The sequence below is a fragment of the Cryptomeria japonica genome, chromosome 3 (genome assembly GCF_030272615.1).
Source record: "Cryptomeria japonica chromosome 3, Sugi_1.0, whole genome shotgun sequence".
NCBI lineage: Eukaryota > Viridiplantae > Streptophyta > Pinopsida > Cupressales > Cupressaceae > Cryptomeria > Cryptomeria japonica.
In genome coordinates, this window is record NC_081407.1 from 758401465 (window position 1) to 758421997 (window position 20533).

Sequence of the window (20533 nt, forward strand, 5' to 3'; positions counted from 1 at the left end):
CATTCATTTTGATATATAATTCGACCTATTTCGGTGACAAGTGCATCTGGGCCATGATTTTTTCATTGGTACGCTTTACGAGGCACAAAAATCCGTACGGCTGTACCTGCAAATGCGTCAGAAAATTTTCCTCAAAAAAAAAAAAAAAATTTATTTTTAATTTTTTGTTTACCTTTTTTATGTGAACTTATTTTTTTTATTTTTTACCCTTTTTATGTCCAAAAAGAGGGGTTTTTTTCTTTTGGCCATAACTTGGGCAAACGGAGTCATTTTTTCGAAAATGAATAGATGTCGGAAAGCTGGTTCCAAGCCGGACCTCGTCAAGTTGGTAATTTTTTCCAATTTTTCTATTTGACTGTGTTTTTTTCCAGTAAAAGTGGGGTCTCTTTTTTGCACTCCGGGAGCCATAGAATGAGCATCCGAACTTCGTTTTTCAAAAACTTTATATCGTTGGAAAGCTTGTTCTGTGCAATTTCCAGCCATATAAGTTTTATTCTCAGCTTCTCCTCCATGCATATTTTATTCAGTTTTTTGCTTTTCAGCACTCTGGTGGATATCTTGGTTGTTTCAGGTCCTGGGATCTCTTCTTTGGGTACGATGTCTCTATTTTGGTTCTCGTTTCTATTTCCAGTCTTCTTATCATTGTAGCTTGTATTTATGAAAACGCACTGAGATAAAGTGCCATCATGCATTGTTTACATGGAATCTTGCACATCTTGTGCCTTATTGTACATGCACTACTTATAAAGTGTCATGAGGGGGTTGATGTTTGCCTTTTGTTTGTCATCTACCTTTGTCCAGTGAGTGTTCCTTCCATGACATTCGCCTCATGATCTATGTCAAGTGAGTGTTCCTTCCACGACACCATGTACTTTCTTCGGAACCTTTGATGTTTCTGGTTCTTCCTCATGCAGTTCTTCTTGGCTGTTTTTTTCAGTGTTCCTGTCCCTCTCCCTCTTCAGCATTATGGGGAGGTTTGTCCTGTTGGTTCTAATGTTTCCTTGGTTCGATTGATCAGCTCTTCAGGCTTTGGTGTCTCATGCCATCTATATCTTTGTGTTCAGTTGTTTGCCCTTGTTTGTCATCTGATTCGAGTAGTGTCATTTGAGGGCACTTGTGCAGATTACGATCTTCTCTACTTGGTCATGTTCTATTTCAGTGGAGGTTCTTCGGATCAGCAGCTACTCTTCGACAGTGTTTGCATCTATTTCATGCTTCAGTGTTGTTCTTCTTGCTTTTCCATCTCTTTTTGGAGTAGAGTTTTTTTTCCCGCGTGGTTTTCTCTATTTCTCCAGTTCATAGAGATTTGGTTGTGATTGGGTACCTCATCAGGCCTTGTTGTCAGGACCCAAATTTGTCTTCATCATGTAGTTGCATTTTTTGCTTCATGCATTTAATTTTTTTAGCTACTCCCTAAGTTCATCTTAAGGGGGGGTGTTAGAGTTATCTTGTATTAGCTAATAATTATTTATTTAATTATTAGTCTATTAAACTCTACACTTAAGCTAAACTTAGGCATTTAATAAATATTGTAGCTATTTAATAATTATTCTAATTCTTAAATACATATTATCCCTTTAGGGTTTCTATTATCCTTTTATAAGGATTGTATTGTACTTGTTCATTCAATTGATTCTCTTTCTGAATGATAATTTTCTTCTTCAGAGCATTTATGCTTTTTTGCTTTATGTGCCTCCATTCTTCTCTTGTGATAGGTATTCGCATGCAGGTGTTCTTGGGATCTCTGAAGTTGTTTTTCCTCAACTTCTTCAGCTTTCGATTGGGGGTCGCGCCCAAAGTGGTTGCTGGGTAACTCATCGAAAGTGTGTCTAAATAAGTGATAACCTAATAGCATATTAGAGAATTAGTTAATGAATCACTAAGTAAGTTAAGTGTGTCTCACGTATGGGAAGAGTGCTAGTACAGACTCAGCATACAGTGAGAAGGCCTTAAATGGCAAACCATCAACCTGGTCTTCATGAAAGGATGTGTGGGTCCACATGAGGCTTGGATGGGTCAAAGGTTCAGATTAGGTTGGCAGGGTAATCTAGTGGATGGGGTCGGAACCTACGAAGACCTGCCATGGTAACCATGCCAGGTTATGTGATGACACTTGTCCCTTATGTTCGCTAGTGTGTTGTTGTGTTGTCTTTGATAGGAGCATTGTTGTGGAGTTGTCATGTTATTTATGACCTTGTGAGAATCTGATATTCATGTTAGATCTTGAGTTGCGCAGATTTAGTTTCGAGGATGCTCTAGTTGATCTTTTGTAATTGCTTCTTATTATGTTCAGTTGGACCCTTTCCTGTTCAGGGATCATTCATGTATTTATTTGACCAATGTGGTCGTATGTATTATTGATTATGTTCGCCTTGATGGCAAGATTCTAAATGATGTGAACCTTATGTATTCTTCACTATTTTTATTTATCAGAAGGGTCTTGCAGTTGAGCAAACCAGAGATGTAGCCCACTAGGGGTGAACTCCAATATCATTTCAGTGTTATGTGATGTTTATGTTTTTATGTTTCCTTTTTAGTTTAGCATGTATGGATGACATTATGTTAGAATGTATAAAGTGGATTAGATGAAATTAATCTTGAATGCATGTATGTAGTCATCTTATTGAATGCAGTAATTTGGATAATGAAAGAATGTAGGTTTGATTAATGGAATGTATTCAATTATTGATAATGCAATTAAGTATGCATGGAAAGTATTCATTAGTTTATGATGAAATTAAAGTACCATATGAAATTAGATACATGGCTTGTGTTTTAATGAAAAGTTTGAACGTAATGTATGGTTAAATTTTATTGGATGAACTTAATCATGTTATCTATACTTTTAACCTCAATGGATGAACCTTATCATGTTATCTATATTTTTATCTTACCGAAAGAAAGTATCCTTCGTTTAAGTATTATCTTGTCATAAAGTCAATCATCTTAATTGAATTAATTAGCGTGAGTTGAGTTAAATGTTGAATTAAGTAATCAAGTTGGGAAACTCTTTAGGTGTTATTTGAGTCTTTCGCTATATATTCTAAACTTATGATATCTCCTTGTATCATTGTGTTGTGTTTAATTTCAAAAAAAAAAAATTATTTGCACTTTATTCTTGTGTTTTAGCTTAATCCCTTCGGGGTTTCCTGGTGGGGTATTACATGCTCTGTCACATCATACATAACTAGATCTCCAACCACAAGAATTTGCAAGATCCAATAGACTGATAGAATGTTCTAGATGATTCTGATAATTTCTACCAGACTAGAAAAATTTTATATTTTGTTTTATTGTTGTAATTTTTAGGAAGTTTCTACCACAGTTTATAGTTAGTTAATTTTTTAGGTATTTCCTTCTTTTAGGTATGTAAAACTGTATGTCATATAGTATTTTCTAAAACCATTTGTGAGTTGGATCATTCTGGAATTTTCCTTATGTTTCTAAACTCCTCTATAAAAGAGGCAGGTGTAAAACAATTTTAAGCAAACAATACGATTAGAAATTTTATGCATAAATTTCTAATTACTTTTTGTGATTTTGTTTTGCCTCTACCCACTAACAAGTGGTATCAGAGTAGGCAAATCGTGGGAGAACTTGAAAGGTTGTTGACTGTGTTTATAAAGTGCAGGATATAGAAGATCAAAGAGATTAAAAGTATGGCATCTAACATCGATTATGTATAGCCCAAAATTTTGTTTTTGATAGGTAAGAATTATGATAATTGGGCAATAAAAATGATGACTTTATTTTGGTCTCAAGGACTATTAGATATTGTTGTAAAAGGATTTTCAGAACTAGATGATGAGCCTGAATTAAATGATAATCAGAAAAGAGAACTTCAAAAAAATAGAGAAAGAGATGGAAAAGCTTTTTCAGTTTATACAAACAAGTATGGAAGAGTTGATTTTTGAAATAATTAAAAATGCATTTTCAACCAAAAATGCTTGGGAGATATTAAAAGCTACATATCAAGGTACATCTAAGGTTAAAATAGCTAAGTTGCAAGCACTTAGAAGATACTTTGAAAATATTCAAATGAAAGATTCAAACTCAGTAGATCAATTTTTAGCTCATGTCATGAATGTTGTTAATTAAATTAGGCTAAATGGTGATGAGTTATTAGATCAAAGGGTTGTAGAAAAGATTCTCATAATCTTGCCAAGCAAGTTTGATAGTGTTGTGGTAACCATTGAGGAGACTAAAGATCTATCAAAACTATCTACAAATGAATTGTTTGGATCTTTGTTACTTCATGAATATAGGGTAAACAAGAATAACAATACTTCATTAGAGAATGCATTCAAGACGCAAATGATATTTGGCAGAGGCAGGGGAAGAGGAAGAACCAATTATGAAGGGGAAGGCACAAGTAGTCCAGATCCAGGAAAAAGGAGAAATCAACTAGAGGACGCAATAATAATCAACCATCACAAAGGTATGACAAATCTAATGTTCAATGTTATTATTGCAAGAAGTATGGGCACTTTGCAAATGAATGTCAAAAGAAACAAGAAGATATGGGAAAGAAAAATGCAAATTTTTCTTAGAGTAGTTCAAGATCTTTGTTCATTACATGTCATGTAGCTTAAAAAAGTTTAAGAAATATTTGGTTTCTCGATAGTGGGTGTAGTAATCACATGACTGGAATTAAAGATTTGGTTGAGAATTTGGTTACTTCAGTCAAATCAGAAATAAAATTGGGTATTGATAACATTGTTGAAGTCATGGCTAAAGGTTCAATTAATGGAATAACAAAACTTAGTAAGAAATATTTTTCTGATGTTTATTTTGTACTTGGTTTGAAGCATAATCTCATAAGTGTGGGATAGCTTATTCAAAAGGGTTATAGTGTTTCTTTTGAGAATAATGTTTGCACAACATTTGATATTTCTCCTATTAACATGGTGATTGAAAAAGTTGAAATGACAAAAAAAAAAATGTTCCCACTTCGCATGAAAAGTAAAATGATGGAGGAGATTGGAGCAAGTTTGAAGGCATCAAGTCAAGATCAATCATGGGTATGGCATCTGAGGTATGGACATCTAAATTTCAAAGGATTGTGTTTGTTGCAAAAGAAGAATATGGTACAAGGTTTACCCCCCATTGAAGCACCAATGAGTTCATGTGAAAGTTGTATTTTAGCTAAGCAACATAGACAAAGTTTTCCAAAAGGAATGTCATATAAAGCATGGGCACTTTTAGAAATTGTGCATACATATCTATGTGGTCCAATGAAAACACCATCATTAGGGGTGAGAATTTATTTTCTAACATTCGTTGATGATTTTAGTAGAAAAATATGGGTTTACTTTCTCAAATATAAATCTGAGACATTTGGAAAATTCATTGAATTCAAAGCGTTGGTTGAGAAACAAACCGGCTTATCCATCAAGGTATTGAGATCAAATATAGGAGGATAATACAAGTCAAAAGAGTTTTTGGATTATTGAAGGTATCATGGAATAAAGAAGTAGTTAACTACAAGTTATACACCTCAGCAAAATGGTGTCGCGGAAAGGAAGAACCAAACAATAATGGAGATGGTGAGAAGCATGTTGAAAGGCTATAATCTACCAAATGAGTATTGGGCTGAAGCAGTTGCTTTTGCAGTTTAGAATTTAAAAAGAAGTCCAATAAAGATTGTGAGGAACATGATTCCACAACAAGCATGGAGTGGTAAGCATCATAGTGTTTCTTATTTTAGAGTATTTGGTCGTATTGCATATGCACATGTGCCTACATAAATAAGAAGGTAGTTGGATGATAAGAGTGAAAAATGTATTATTATTGTCTATGATGAACAATCAAAGGCATATAAGTTGTTTAATCCTATAACCAAGAAATTCATTTGTATGTAGAGATGTATTCAAAGAAGAAGAATCTTGGGATGGCAATATAGACAATACAATTGGAGGTGCATCACCAATACTATATGATGAACAAGAAGAAGAAAAACCAAGGAGAACAAGGAGAACAAGGAGAACAACCAAATGAACAAGGAGGAAGTCCATCAAGAAGTCTGCAAGGAGAAAACTCATAAAGGCAAGTTGAGAAAGTAGAATCATCTACTCATTCCTCTCCTAATTAACAAGTAAGTAATGACTCAAATTTTACACTTAGCCTAAAAGAAAAGAAGATTAGAAGTTTGCAAGAAATTTATGATCAAAGTGATAGGATAGATTTGCAATCAATTTTTTCTTTATTTGCTCAAGATCCCATATATTTTGAACATGCATTAAGGAAAAACATTGGATTGATACAATGAATGATGAAATGGAGTCAATTGAGAAAAATGATACATGGGAATTAGTTGATTTTCCTAAGGATAATGAATGCATAGGTGTGAACTGGGTTTATAAAACTAAGTATAATGCAAATGGAGAAGTTGACAAATTTAAGGCAAGATTAGTAGCTAAGGGATATGCATAAGAATATGGGGTTGATTATAATTAAATGTTTGCACTTGTATCAAGACTTGATACTATTAGAATGTTACTAGCTATTGCATCTCAAAACAATTAGAAGGTTTATCAAATGGATGTCAAATCAACCTTCTTGAATGGATATTTGGAAGAAGAATTTTATGTGGAGCAACCACCAGGATATGAGATAAGAGGCTTTGAAGAAAAATTTTACAGGTTGAAGAAGGCACTTTATGGATTGAAGCAAGTACCAAGAGCATGGTACAGTAGGATTGATTCATACACGGTGAAGAATGTATTCAAAAGAATCTCTAGTGAGCTTACTTTATACACCAAACTCAATGAGCATGGTCAGATTTTAATCGTTTGTTTATATGTTGATGATTTGATTTTTATTGAAATTATTTGTATAGACATGTTTAAATATGCAATGAAGAAAGAATTTGAGATGACAGATTTGGGTTTGATGAATATTTTCTTGGTATTGAAGTCACTCAAAATGATAAGGGAATTTTCATTTGTCAAAGTAAATATGCAAAAGATGTTTTAAAAAGGTTTAGAATTATAAATTGCAGACCATCTTCTACACTTGTGGCAATAGGCATAGAACTAATTAGAGAAGATAATGATACAAACTTTGATTCAACTATATTCAGAAAATTGGTTGGTAGTTTGATGTATATCACTGTAACTAGGCCAGGTATAATGTATGGAGTTAGTTTGATTTCTAGATTCATGGATTTAGAAAAGAACTCACATTGGCAAGTAGGAAAAAGGTTATTGAGGTACATTGTAGGAACTCTGAATCATGGCATATTGTATTCTACTTTAGATAATTTTCAATTGGTTGGATATACAAATGGTGATTTTGCAAGAAATATTGATGATAGAAAGAGTACATCTGGATATGAATTTCATCTTGGAATGGGTGTTGTAGCATGGGCATCAAAGAAGTAGCCTATAGTGACAATTTCATTGGCAGAAGTAGAATATGTGGTGGGAACATCAACAACATGTCAAGCAGTATGGATGCGAAGAATCTTGAAGGATCTAATGCATGAACAAAAAGAGTCTACTACAATCTATTGTGACAACAAGTCCACCATTTCTCTTTCAAAGAATCGTGTTTATCACAAAAGGACAAAGCACATTGACACTAGATATCATTTCATTCATGAGTTGGTGAACAATGGAGAGATCATCCTACAACATTGCAAATCAAAGGAGAAACTTGCAGATATATTCACCAAAGCATTAGCACAAGAACAATTTGAGTATTTGAGAGGAATTTTGGGCATTGTAAATATTGATGTAATTAGCAGTATAAATTAGGGGGGAGTGTTAGAATGTTATAGATGATTCTAGTAATTTCTACCAGACTAGAAAATTTCTATATTTTCCTTTATTGTTGTAATTGTTAGGAAGTTTCTACCACAATTTATAGTTATTTAAATTTTTAGGTATTACCTTCTTTTAGTTATGTAAAACTGTATGTCATATAGTATTTTATAAAAAAAATTGTAAGCTGAATCATTATGGAATTTTCTATATGTTTCTAAACTCCTCTGTAAAAGAGACAGTTGTGTAGAAATTTGTAATTACTTTCTATGATTTTGTTTTGCCTCTTCCCACTAACATAGACATCCTCTAGTGTGACTGTCATCTCATCAAGGCATGGATGAAAGGTGTTATGTTCACTGTACCACCTCTTAGCTAGTGCAGTCAATAAACCCCTATTCATTCTATACTAGGGCATCTCTAACAAAGAAGATAATTTGCATGCACCTATAAAAGAAAGATCTTCTTGCACCAGATGGGGTATCATCTTCCATGTCTTCAGGTATCACTCTTGAGATTGCAGTATGCCTAAATCCTCCTATAATCATATCACATCATCGTATCAACATTCAGTTAATCAACTTATCTATCAACCTAATTAGCTCATGTGAGACTTCAATCAATCTCGTTGAGTGCATATCATTAACTCTCATCAATCATGAGGTCAATCATCATTTATCCTATCAAACATTAACATCATAAAAATCTACACTGATCAAAAAAACTCAAAAAGGAGGAAGTTAAATCAATTTTCTGACTATTTGTTGTAGATGCGCTAAATTGTGCCTTCTATGCACTAAAAAATTGCATCTATGCACCAAAAATATCAATGTGCTAATTTGTGCCTCGAATGCCCCAAATTGCATTGTCAATGCACTAAAATGACTAATGTGCTAAAATATCATCTCTATGCGCTAGACAAATCGGTCTATGTGCTAAATTAGCTGAAGCACTAAAAAAAACTTAGCCTATGCACTGGAAGAAATGCCCTATGCGCTAAATCATTCAATGTGCTAGAATTTCTACTTTATGCACCAACAAAACACATTTATGTGCTAAAACTAAAACCTACAATCTATGCGCTAAAACGGGATGCATAAATGCTAATATATCTATTGAATGCGCTAAAACGAGGAAATAAACGCTAAAATCGTGAAAAAATGCTAAAAAATAATAATTTAAATTAACGACAAAGAGGTTTTTGAGGTACATGTCGATGGGCCACATGCTAGATGTTGTTGGAATCACTGAACCCACTTGAATCTATGCTCGTGGTATGGGATCACCATTTTGCCTCAAAGCTCAATTTTACAAATCACAATGAACAAATGAACTCAAATGGGTAATTTTTTTAACTTTTACCCTATTAATGGATTAAAAAATAGGAAAGTAAGTGGGATTGTATTTTCCACTTGCCAAATTTATTTTTTGTGCAACATTATTCCTTCATTTAATTGGAAGATGAATCGTTCAAAAATTTAAAAAAATTAAAAATCTTCAAAAATTCCAAAAAAATCAAAAAAATTAAAAACTCATAAAAATTTCAAAAATTATCCAAAAATCCTAAAAATTCAAAAATTTCTTCGATTCATCTCCCGAGGGAGCATACACACATTATCAAGCAATGATTAAAGTCTAGGGAAAAATCAATTTTTTTATCAACGTCTAGGGCATCAAGTGAATTTTTCTTTGAACCAATGTGTCGCAAACACATTGCTTCAAACACTAAAAATTGGCCTAGAGAGAATTAATTAAATGTGAGTTATTTAATTAATAAATCCTTAATTCTTCTAATTATAAATAAATTAAATAATTTATTTATATAGTTCACTTTTCCTAAATTCTTCCTACCATAAATCATTTCTTCCATTCTCTTAATTTAATGGGAAGATTTAAATAATTTGTCTTATTTAATTGTCCCTCCCAATTAATTTAAATTTTTAAATTCAAATTAGTCACACGCTTCCTAATCCTAACTACTCAACCTAACCACCTTCTAGCCTAATCTACCATCTAACCTTTGGTTGAACCAACCCTGTCTCTTCTAACTTCCTCTATCCTAACTTTCTATGGAGTGTCTCTTCTCTCCCAAGGACACATGGCATCTTTGCCACATGTTCTTCCCCTCCATGCCACTTTCCCTCTTGTATGACATATGTGGCATTTGCTTGAGATTCCTTGTCACTTGTCCTTCCAAGAATGACAAGTGTCATATCTTCCTAACCCCTTTCTAACTTCTTCATCTCTCATCGTTCATCTCTTCAGGCTTAATCTAGACCATTGATTCCTACCACCTCAACTCATATCTTAGAAAAGTTATAAATATCCTCAATTTTCATTCAAGATCTCTCCTACATCTTTCATCTTGCATCTTTAATCTTGCATACATTTAGCATAGCAACCTACATTTGCATTTAGCATTGTTTATTCCTTCATATCATAGCACTTATGGAGATCATAGGATCATAGTGTAGCTACTCATTCTTCAGGTTGTCATCTTGGAGGTTATGTAGTTGTTGAGAGACAAATCACAAACCAACAAGTTCCTTGGAGATAAAGGACAATGGGACGTCATTGGGGAGTAGTCTTTTGATTTTGTTTATTTGATTTATGCCTCAATATAACGTCTCATTGATGTGTGTTAGATGCTTTAATTAGTTGACTCACATTTCTAGCATACTCTGCCAAAAATAATCAACATTTATTTTTAGCAATTCATTCTATATAGACATGTATGGACATGAAAAATGACCCCAAGGAGTGAAATAGGAAAATAAAGTGAATGGTGAAAGAATCATCTCAATATCTTGTATCATTTCATAGTCATTTAAGCTTTCGCCCTATGACTTTTTTTTCTATCAAGTTTAAAAATCAAATTTTAAGCTCTTAAAAGCCTTGCAAATGCTTGAAAAGTGGAAAAAATATCTTTAGATGATTTTGACTTCGTAGATCTCTTTGTGAGTTTTCCAATGATATATTATAATAGAAAATTAGACGCCCAAGTCAAAAGTGATAGGTCCTACATGATGTGCTATCAAATTTCAAGTTTCAAATGAAAAATCTCGCTGGATGGGGAAAATAATGGTTGGACCTCTATCGCTCAAAAAGAGGGAGTTCAAATTTCTAGAACATTCTAAGGTGGTTAGTGGTGCTAAATAATAAGGTGAATGGAGGTTACAAAAGATAACTCCATTAGTGTAGATTGTGGCTTTGAATTGTAGAATTTTCTTAGAGAGTTGATATCTTTTTGCAATGTTTTAATCCCATATGGTTGTAGTAGTATGATTTTTGAATCTGTAATTTTATTTTATTGGAGAAATCAAAGTGGGTTACTTTTCTTCTTGCAATTTTTTGTATTATTATTTGTTGTTGTTCTATGTGTGAGTGTTGGGTGGAGTAGCCCTTCATCAATATGATAAAAAAAAATTAAAAAATTAGAGTAACATATTTATTTTATTGTCTGGATCATTTTTACGAATGTGGATCTATCATGTACAATTGTTGAGTACCTTCACAAATATGATTTTTTTATGCAAATATGGTTTCTAATAGTTTTTTAGTATTAAAAATTAGTTAAATCTTTTTGTGCAAAGACAATCTCTCATAGTTTTTACTCTAAGAAATAATTTTCCTCTACTTCTAAATTTTCATAAAAATTAGTTGTGTAGTCAAGTGTTTACATGTAATCAAGATAATTTATCTTTTGTATCAACCATTGTAAGGATATTAAGTCATGAATTTGATCAATGGAAAAAAAAAACAAGCAATTTGTAGCGCAATAAATTGTAACCCTACACAATTTACACCACCTTTTGTGCCCCTACTTTAGTGTGTCCTATCTTAGCTCTCTCCCAAGTCAATTTTTGGTCTTTTCACCTTGAATCTAATTTCATCTATTTGTACTGAGAACTGAATTGTGTACCCTAATCTCTCACTTGTCTGCCCTTATTTTTGTGGACCATGGTGTCCAAGGAATCCTTGTCCCAAGACCATGGTGTCTATGGTGTCTTTGTCTTCCTTAAATAGGACATAATTTAAATGGGTTAGTGCACTTTCTCGCCTCAATAATTTCGGTTATGGATGTCTCAATTTGACTATTGGAAATCAGCCTAATTGATAAATTACCTTGGGAACCCTATATAAGAGAATTATTCCTATCACATCCACCCATCATTCGTGTGTCAACATCAAGCATCTCAAGCATTCAAGGCAACATTTCATCCTGCCATATCCCAAACATCATGGAGCAGCAAATCTACATCAATTTGCATGCAAGCATGTGTGTTTGATTAGGACATTCATGTTCATGTTATGTCAAGTCATGTTATTACACCAATACTTGTGATCACATCTAAAGATCATTACATCATCATCCATTATCAATTACAACAAATCTAGGGTATATCATTTAGCATTTACTTCAATATTTTAAGTTCAATTTCAATTCAATTCAAGTGTTAATTCCAAACCTAGGGTTTTACCTAAGGAAAACCCCTATCAAAAATACTATTTCCCTTCTTTCTATGTGTAGGTGACAAATCCAAGAGTAGCAGATGAATATTTTGACAAAGGAGACAATGACGATCTGCCTTGACTTTTGTAGAGACAAAAATCAAAGGACTCGATCGTCTAGTGTCGCACGGTCCTGAGAATTTTTAAAAAACTTCTAGCAACAAATTCTGAGCGACATCCTAATTTTGCAAGATTCTTGTCTATTCATATCTAAAATCAAGGACTAGGACGCCCAGTGCCATATAGTCCTACATTTTTAGGCCAAATTTGTTACATCATGGGCGCTCCTCTATTTCTTTTTCTTAGACTTAGCTCTGTATTTGTAACTTGTTGTTCCTATTGTTTTATGTCAACTCTCTATCATTCATCCAAGATCTATCATTCAAATACATTCAAATAAATTTCAACTAAACAAAGGAAAAATAACTTGATTTTTATTCAATCCTTTTGCATTGGATCAATTTGGTTCTCCTTTCCTTTAATGTGTTGTTTAGATAGTTAGGTCATTTCCTAGTTTACAAGGCTTACCTTGTTAAACCCTAATTTTCTATCCAAAATATTTTGGTGAACCTAATGCTTTTACACATTTCTAATTTGGTATTTTTAGATTTGATTATTCATAATGGACTTTCACAAAATCTGATTATTTGCTATTTCACATGTGATTACATTATTTGTTAGCTATTTTTATCAAAATCATGTGTTGGATAACTTCTTCCATTTCATGTTGCTTGCATTCTTTCATCCATGTTTCATGTTATTATATAATAACTTTTTTAAGAAAACTAATGGAATATGTAGATAATACCCTTGACAATCCTAGAGATGAAATTGAACAGACTAGCACTTGTACCTCTCATAGTGTATCTTATGTAATGAGGAAAGAATCAATACCCATATCAATGATCCCTCTAATAGAGAGGTAACATTGAAAAGCAACATTGAACCTATTAGAAACTTGGGTTGTTGAGTTGTGTTGTCATTGATGTCAACCTATTTGGTGTTGTCATTGATGTCATTATGTGTTTTAGATGGTCTAAAAGAGTGTTATGATATTGTTGAGTGGCCTAGTGATGATGTTGAGGGGTTTCCGGATGGTTGGTATAGTGGAAGATTCGATATGTAGGAAATAATATTTAAATGTAAGAAAGATTATTTAATGTCCCAATAGAAGAATTCTTTGCATTCCTCCGAATTGTAAAAATTAGGGACTGCGATTTTGGGTATAATGTTTATGATTTGTGTATATTGCACTATTAGGGTTTTAGGTCCTCTATTTCTCAAATGGTAGAGTTGGTTGTTGTTTTTTATAGTGAGATTGTTTTTCAAAAATAATCCAAAGAATGCTTGGAAATTCTTCGATATGTGGATTCGAGTGTTGTGGCTTGGAGGACATGTCCATTTGGTGTTCAAAATCAATTTTCTAGTGCTACTTTGATTGGCAAGTGAAGTTATGTTGTTATATGTTATGTGTTGTCAGCTAGTTTGGTCTTTGGCTGATTGAGGTGGTGTATCTTAGTTGGATCATTCTCTTTTGGTCTAGATATAGATTAGAGGTTGATTTTGGATGTTGATATGGATCTCACCATGGTGTGTGTAGATCTGCAATGTGTATTTTGCATTGGAGGACTTTTTGGGCCAATTGGTTAATGTGCTTTATCATTTATCTACATGTTTCATTTGATGTTGACTTTGGAGGATGTATTAGCATGTGTGGTTTGTTAGAATCATTTTAGAAGGACGTGTTGTGATGTGTTTGGGTCACCTCTATCTCCTAGAGAGGATCGCATTGTATTATTGGTCCAGGTGGCCTAATTTATGAAATATTGTATATTTTGTCTATGGTTGACCTAATCGAGGGTTTTAATGAATTATCTTGTATATATAGATGTGTGGTTGTATGAGTTCAGATATGGAATGTGTGTGAATTGATATAAAGTGGATGTGAATGATGACAAAAATATTTAGCATAGCAAAAGTGCAAAAGATAATTTGTGAAGAGCTTGGAAACAGTGATTGATGTCAAATATGTTTGACATGATATTGGTCACTTGACACAATAGTTCAAGGATAATTTCATGATTAGGAAATCTCATTCATTTCAATTCATTGATTCTACACACTTGTGAGAAGAAGGTGTATTCCTTTTGGCAGTTTGTACAATCATTTGTATCTTGCCTCGAGACTTTGAGTCTCAATAATGTTTGTATCTTTCCCTAAGGTTAGGCGCCTTAGTCTTGCAAGTCCAATCAGGTGTTGTGAGCTCCTTGGCCTTGAGCCCAAAACATTGTAATCAATTATTTCATATTGTGAATATGATTCTCACCATGGTTTTTCCTTTTTAGGGTTTTCCACGTAAATCTAGTGTTTATATGTTCATTGTGCTTTATGATTTCATATTTCATAATTACAATAGAAGTTAATTGTGGTTTAAAGTTTAAATTTTAAAGGTTAGAGAGATTATTTTGAGGTTGAGATTACTTCACCCCCTAGCAGTCCTGCGGTATGTTCAATAATGGGTATCAAAGCTTGGTTCCTTTTAAATAACCTTAACCACTTGAAGAATATCTGGAATGGTGTAGGAAGTTAAGCTCAAAGCATTTAAGTTTGATGGCACTAATTACTCCTATTAGAAGGAAATGATGGAATATCATTTGGAATCTATACCGATTGTAATATGGGATATTATCAAGACTGGGTATACTACTCTGACAAATGGTCCTCATACTCCATATGAGGTTAGGGAACATGAGAATAATGTGAAGGCTAGAGTTTCAATTTTTAATTGTTCAAGTGATTCAGTATTTGCTAAGGTTATGGTGATAGTCTGCTAAAGAAATCTAGGAGAAGCTGAGTAGTGTATATAAAGGTGATTTGAAGACAAAGAAAGCCAAGTTGACAAATTTTAAGCACAAATTTGAGAACCTAAGGATGTCTAATGATGAGAACATTGAAGATTATATGCACAGAGTAAATGAGATTGTGAGTGAAATTAAGGGTATTAGGAAATGAGGTTGTGAGAAAAGTAATGTTAACACATCCTGAATGCTACAAAGCTAAGAAGTGTGCCATTGAAGAAAGGAATGATATAGAAGAATAGACTTGGATCAACTCTATGACTTACTCTCGGCCTTTAATATTTTTGAGCTAGATGATTTGTAGAAAGAGAAGAAAGAAGCAACATTCAAAGCTACCAAGAAGATTGAAGATGAACCTGAAGCAAGCAATGAAATGGGTGAGATAGAAGAAAATTTTGAGAGAAGACTAAAGAAAGGATGTGGAAAATACAAAGGTAAGTTACCCTTTAAATGTTTTACTTATGAAATAATTGGTCACTATGCTTTTAGATGTACTTATAAGAAAGATTATGATAAGGGAATTGATGGTGATAATATGGGAAATGACAATTACAAAAAGAATGATAGAAATAAGATAATAGATGATAGAGATAGGCCTAAGAAGAGTTTGTGTTCAATGGAGACCTATTCATCTAAGGATAAAGATGGTGATGACTCAAATGAAGAATCATTATTTTTAGCTATAGAGGGGAAGAAAAATGAAAGGTTTGGCAATCCAAAAGATATGAGGAAGAGTGAGAAACCAATGAATGTGAAGACTACACTGCATGCAAAAGTAGAGACTAAAGCATGGATAATTAATTATAGATGTTCAAATCATATGCCAGGTGATAAAGAAAATTTCATTGACCTTGAGAAGTATGATGGTGGATTTATAAATTTTACAGGTGGGGAAGTTGCACCTATTTGTTGTAAAGGAACTATTTTAGTTGATGGTAAGCATGAGACTAATGGTGTTTTATATGTTAAGGGTTTGAGACATAATATTTTGAGTGTGATTCAAATGTGAAATAAGGGTTATAAGCTCATATTTCATCGATCTGGATGTGAAATTAGAAAGGAAAGTTCTAGGAGATTAGTTGTAGAAGGCATAAGAACCAATGACAATGTTTACTGTGTGAAGGATAATAGTGGAAGCAGCTATTTTTTGGTTTAGGGTAGCGAATGTTGGTTGTGGCACAAAAGGATGGGACATATAAACTTTGACAATATGGTGAAAATCGGCACTACTCATGTTGTGAGAGATTTACCAAATATTATCAAACATATTGATACTATGTGTAGGGAATGTCAATTAGGAAAGCAAACTAGGAAGAGATTCAAGAATGGAGAATATTCTTCTTCAAAATCATTAGAACTAATTTGTACAAATATTTGCAGACCTATAAGGACAAGAGGACTGAAAGGCGAAAGGTATTTTTTATTTCTTATTGATGATTAAATTCTAGAATTTCATGGGTTACTTTCTTGAGAGAAAAATCTGAAGCATTAGAGAAGTTTAAAGTATTTAAGTCTATGGTTGAAAATCAAGTATATGCTAAGATCAAATGTTTAAGGTGTGATATAGGAGGAGAGTTTACTTCAAATGAATTTTATAGATTCTATGAAGAGCATGGTATTAGAAGACATTTTTCTGCTCCTAGAGCCCCTCAGCAGAATGGAGTTGTTGAAAGGAAGAATAAGACTGTTGTTGAAATGGCTAGAAATATGTTGAAGGATGCTAACCTAACTAATGTATATTGGAAAAAAGTTGTACATAATTTTTTCACATTATTAATAGGTTATAAATAAGAGTAAATCATACAAAGAATCCTTACAAACTATGTAATGAAAGACCTCCTACAGTAAATTATTTAAGAATATTTGGAAGCAAGTGTTACATAAGGAGAGATGAAGAAGATCTAGGTAAGTTTGATACAAGGTCCTATGAAGGAATATCCCTGGGATACTCTACAACAAGTAAGGCATGCTAGTGTTGCAACAAGAGGCTAAATAATATTGTGGAGAGTGCAAATGTTAAAGTCGGTGAAGAATAAAATTAGACTGAATTTGTACTTGAGTCTGAGAGTAAAATAGAAGTTATCCTTGTTGTTGTAGAAGAGAAGGATGCTTTGAAATATAAAGAAGGGACAAGCACAAAATAAAAAGGACCTAAATAAACACAAGACATAGACAAAGAATGTGTGAAAGAATCATTCAGAAGATCTGATAATTGAAGATAAGAATAAAGGAGTTTAAACAAGAAGACTTGTAGAAACTAATGAACAAACAAATTATCATTTATTATCTCAGGTGGAGCTAAAGACCTATGTGAATACAAGCAAGGATGAAATTTGGATAAAGGAAAAGTAAGAGGAGATAAATCAGACAGAGAATAATCAGATATGGGAATTCGTACCTAGACTTGTGGATAAGAATGTGATAGGAACTAAGTGGGTGTTCTGGAACAAGCTAAATGAAGATGGGAAAGTTAGAAGGAACAAGGCAAGATTTGTGTGTAAGGGTTATTCACAAGTTCAAGGTATAGGCTTTGAGGAGACATTTTCTTTAGTTGCAAGAATGGAGGCTATAAGGATGTTTCTTGCATTTTCTTCTTACAAGAACTTTAAGGTATGCCAGATGGATGTCAATTCAAAATTCTTGAATGGAGAACTTGAAGAGAAAGTATGCATTAAACAATTGTATGGGTTCAATTTGTCAAAAGATCTATATATGGACTATAGAATCAATAAGACACTAAATGGACTCAAACAAGATCCTAGAGCTTGGTATGCAAGGCTAGATAGATATTTGCTACAACAAAATTTCAAAAAAGGCACTACATATAGCAATCTTTATTTCAAAGTTAAAGGCAATAAAATATTGATTGTTGGTGTATATTTTGATGATATCATATTTAGAAGAGATGATCTAATGTATGTAAGAATTTTGCAGAAGAAATGCAGGAGTTTGAGATGTCTATGATAGGCAAGTTGTCATTTTTCCTTGGTATTCAAGTTACACAATTAGAAAAAGGCATTTTCATTTGTTATACCAATTATATCAAGGAGATGTTGAAGAAGTTGATGATGGATAATTCTAAGTTAGTTGCAACCCCTATGGCTACTAGTTGTAAGCTAAGAAAGGATAATGGATCTCAAAATGTTGATCAGGAATATTATAGGTCTATAATTGGAGGATTATTGAATTTGACTACTTCAAGACTGAATATTATGCAGGTTGTCTATTTGGTTGCTAGATATCAACCTAATCCTAAGAAATCTCATGATCAATAAGTGAAAAGGATATTCAGTTATTTGAAGGAACTCCAGATTATGGATTATGGTATAAGAAGGATGAATAGTGAGATTATTTGTTAGATATGGTGCAGAGAATACTTGGCAGTTCTCTAATATGTGGATTTAAGTGTTGTGGTTTGGAGGACATGTTCATATGGTTCAAGTGTAGTGTCCCAATTCAATTTTCTAGTGTCATTTTGATTAGCAAGTGAAGTTATGTTGTTCTATGTTTTGTGTTGTCAATTGGTTTGGTTTGTGGCTGATTGAGGTGGTGTATCTTAGTTGGATCATTCTCTTTTGGTCTAGATATGAATTAGAGGTTGAGTTTGCATGTTGATTTGGGTCTCACTGTGGCGTGTGTAGATTTTTAGTGTGTATTTTGCATTGGACGATGTTTTTGGGCCGACTAGTTACTGTGCTTTATCATTTATCTACATATTTCATTTGATGATGACTTTGGAGGATGTATTAGCATGTGTAGTTAGTTTGAATCATTTTAGAAGGATGTTTTGTGATGTGTTTGGGTCCCCTCTATCTCTTAGAGCGGACCACATTTGGTATTATTGGTCTAGGTGGCCTAATTTATGTAATATTGTATATTTTATATATGCCCAACCTAGTTGAGGGTTTAAGGAATGATCTTATATATGTGTGTGTGTGTGTGTGTGTGTGTGTGTGGTTTTATGAGTTAAGATACAAGCACATTTGGTGTAGTATAAGTGTGAAAGACAATTTGTGAAGAGGTTGGAGATAGTGATTGATGTAAGATATGTTTGCCATGATATTGGTTGCTTGACACAGTGCTTCAAGGATAATTTCATGATCAACAAATCCTTTTCATTTAAATCCATTGATTCTCTACAACTGTCAAAAGAAGGTGTGTTCCTTTTGGAAATTTGTTCAATCATTTGTATCTTGCCCTAAGACAGCGAGTCTTGGTAATGTAATTTCTTTATATCTTGTCCTAAGGTTGTGTGCCTTAGTCTTGCAATTCCAATCCAGTGCTACAATCTCCTTGGCCTTGAGCCTAAAATATTGTAATTAGTTATTTCATATTATGAGTATGATTCTCACTGTTATTTTTCCTTTTAAGGGTTTTTCATGTAAATCTAGTGTTTATGTGTTCATTATGCTTTATGCTTTCATATTTCATAATTGTAGTAATAATTTAATTGTGGTGTAAAGTTTTAAGGTTAAAAGATAGAGTATTTTGAGGTCCAAACTAATTCACCCCTCCCACTCTCAAATTTATAGCATTTCTTAGAATTCCCCCTAATGCTTCTCATGATGAGGATGACCCTTCAATACAAGTGTCTAATGAGTAATTGGTGGAGATTGACAAGAAATTGGAAGATCTTCAACAATTTGTGAGTCAAGAACACTTGGAAAGAGAAGTAGTCCCCTTGGTTGAGGGTTTCAGAAAGTTGATTAAAGGTGATGAACATGGTGTGGAAGTTCTACATGGAATAGCCCACATAGTGGATGACAACACTATGAAGTTAGCTAATTGTGTGGAATTTCTTGGACATTCCACTCCTCTAATTCAAGTTGAGATATCCATACCTATACCTACATCAATAGCCAATGTTCCTACATACACATCTTCTATCATGGCTAGAATTGCACAAAATGATAATGTTATCCATGTTAGTAGTAGGGGGTGTTGGTATTTTGGATATGTTGATATGGTTTTGTCATTGATGTCAATACTTGTCAACACTTATCAGCACTTGGAGATCTTTGGTTATGTTCATTGGTATGTTCAGTGACTTATGCACAGTCACCAGTATCTGGTTCACCAATAGGTTTTATTGTTCACCGGCACCAAGGATGATCTGGTATCATCTGGAGATTACTTGGTTATGTCTAAGAGATCATATGGACACTTTGTTTTGGTGATTTATTCATTGGTCTAATCGGGTTTGCATATTTGTTGTTATCGGCAAATAGGTCTAGGTTATGGACCGACAAGCATATCTATTCCAGATCAGCACGACACATCATGAAGATGATTTATTATTATTGTAAATGCATTGAGCTGACATCATGCATCACATATTGATTCATTTGTAATTAATTTTATTGTAATATCTTAGTGAGCCGACCTACTCATTTGGTCTTA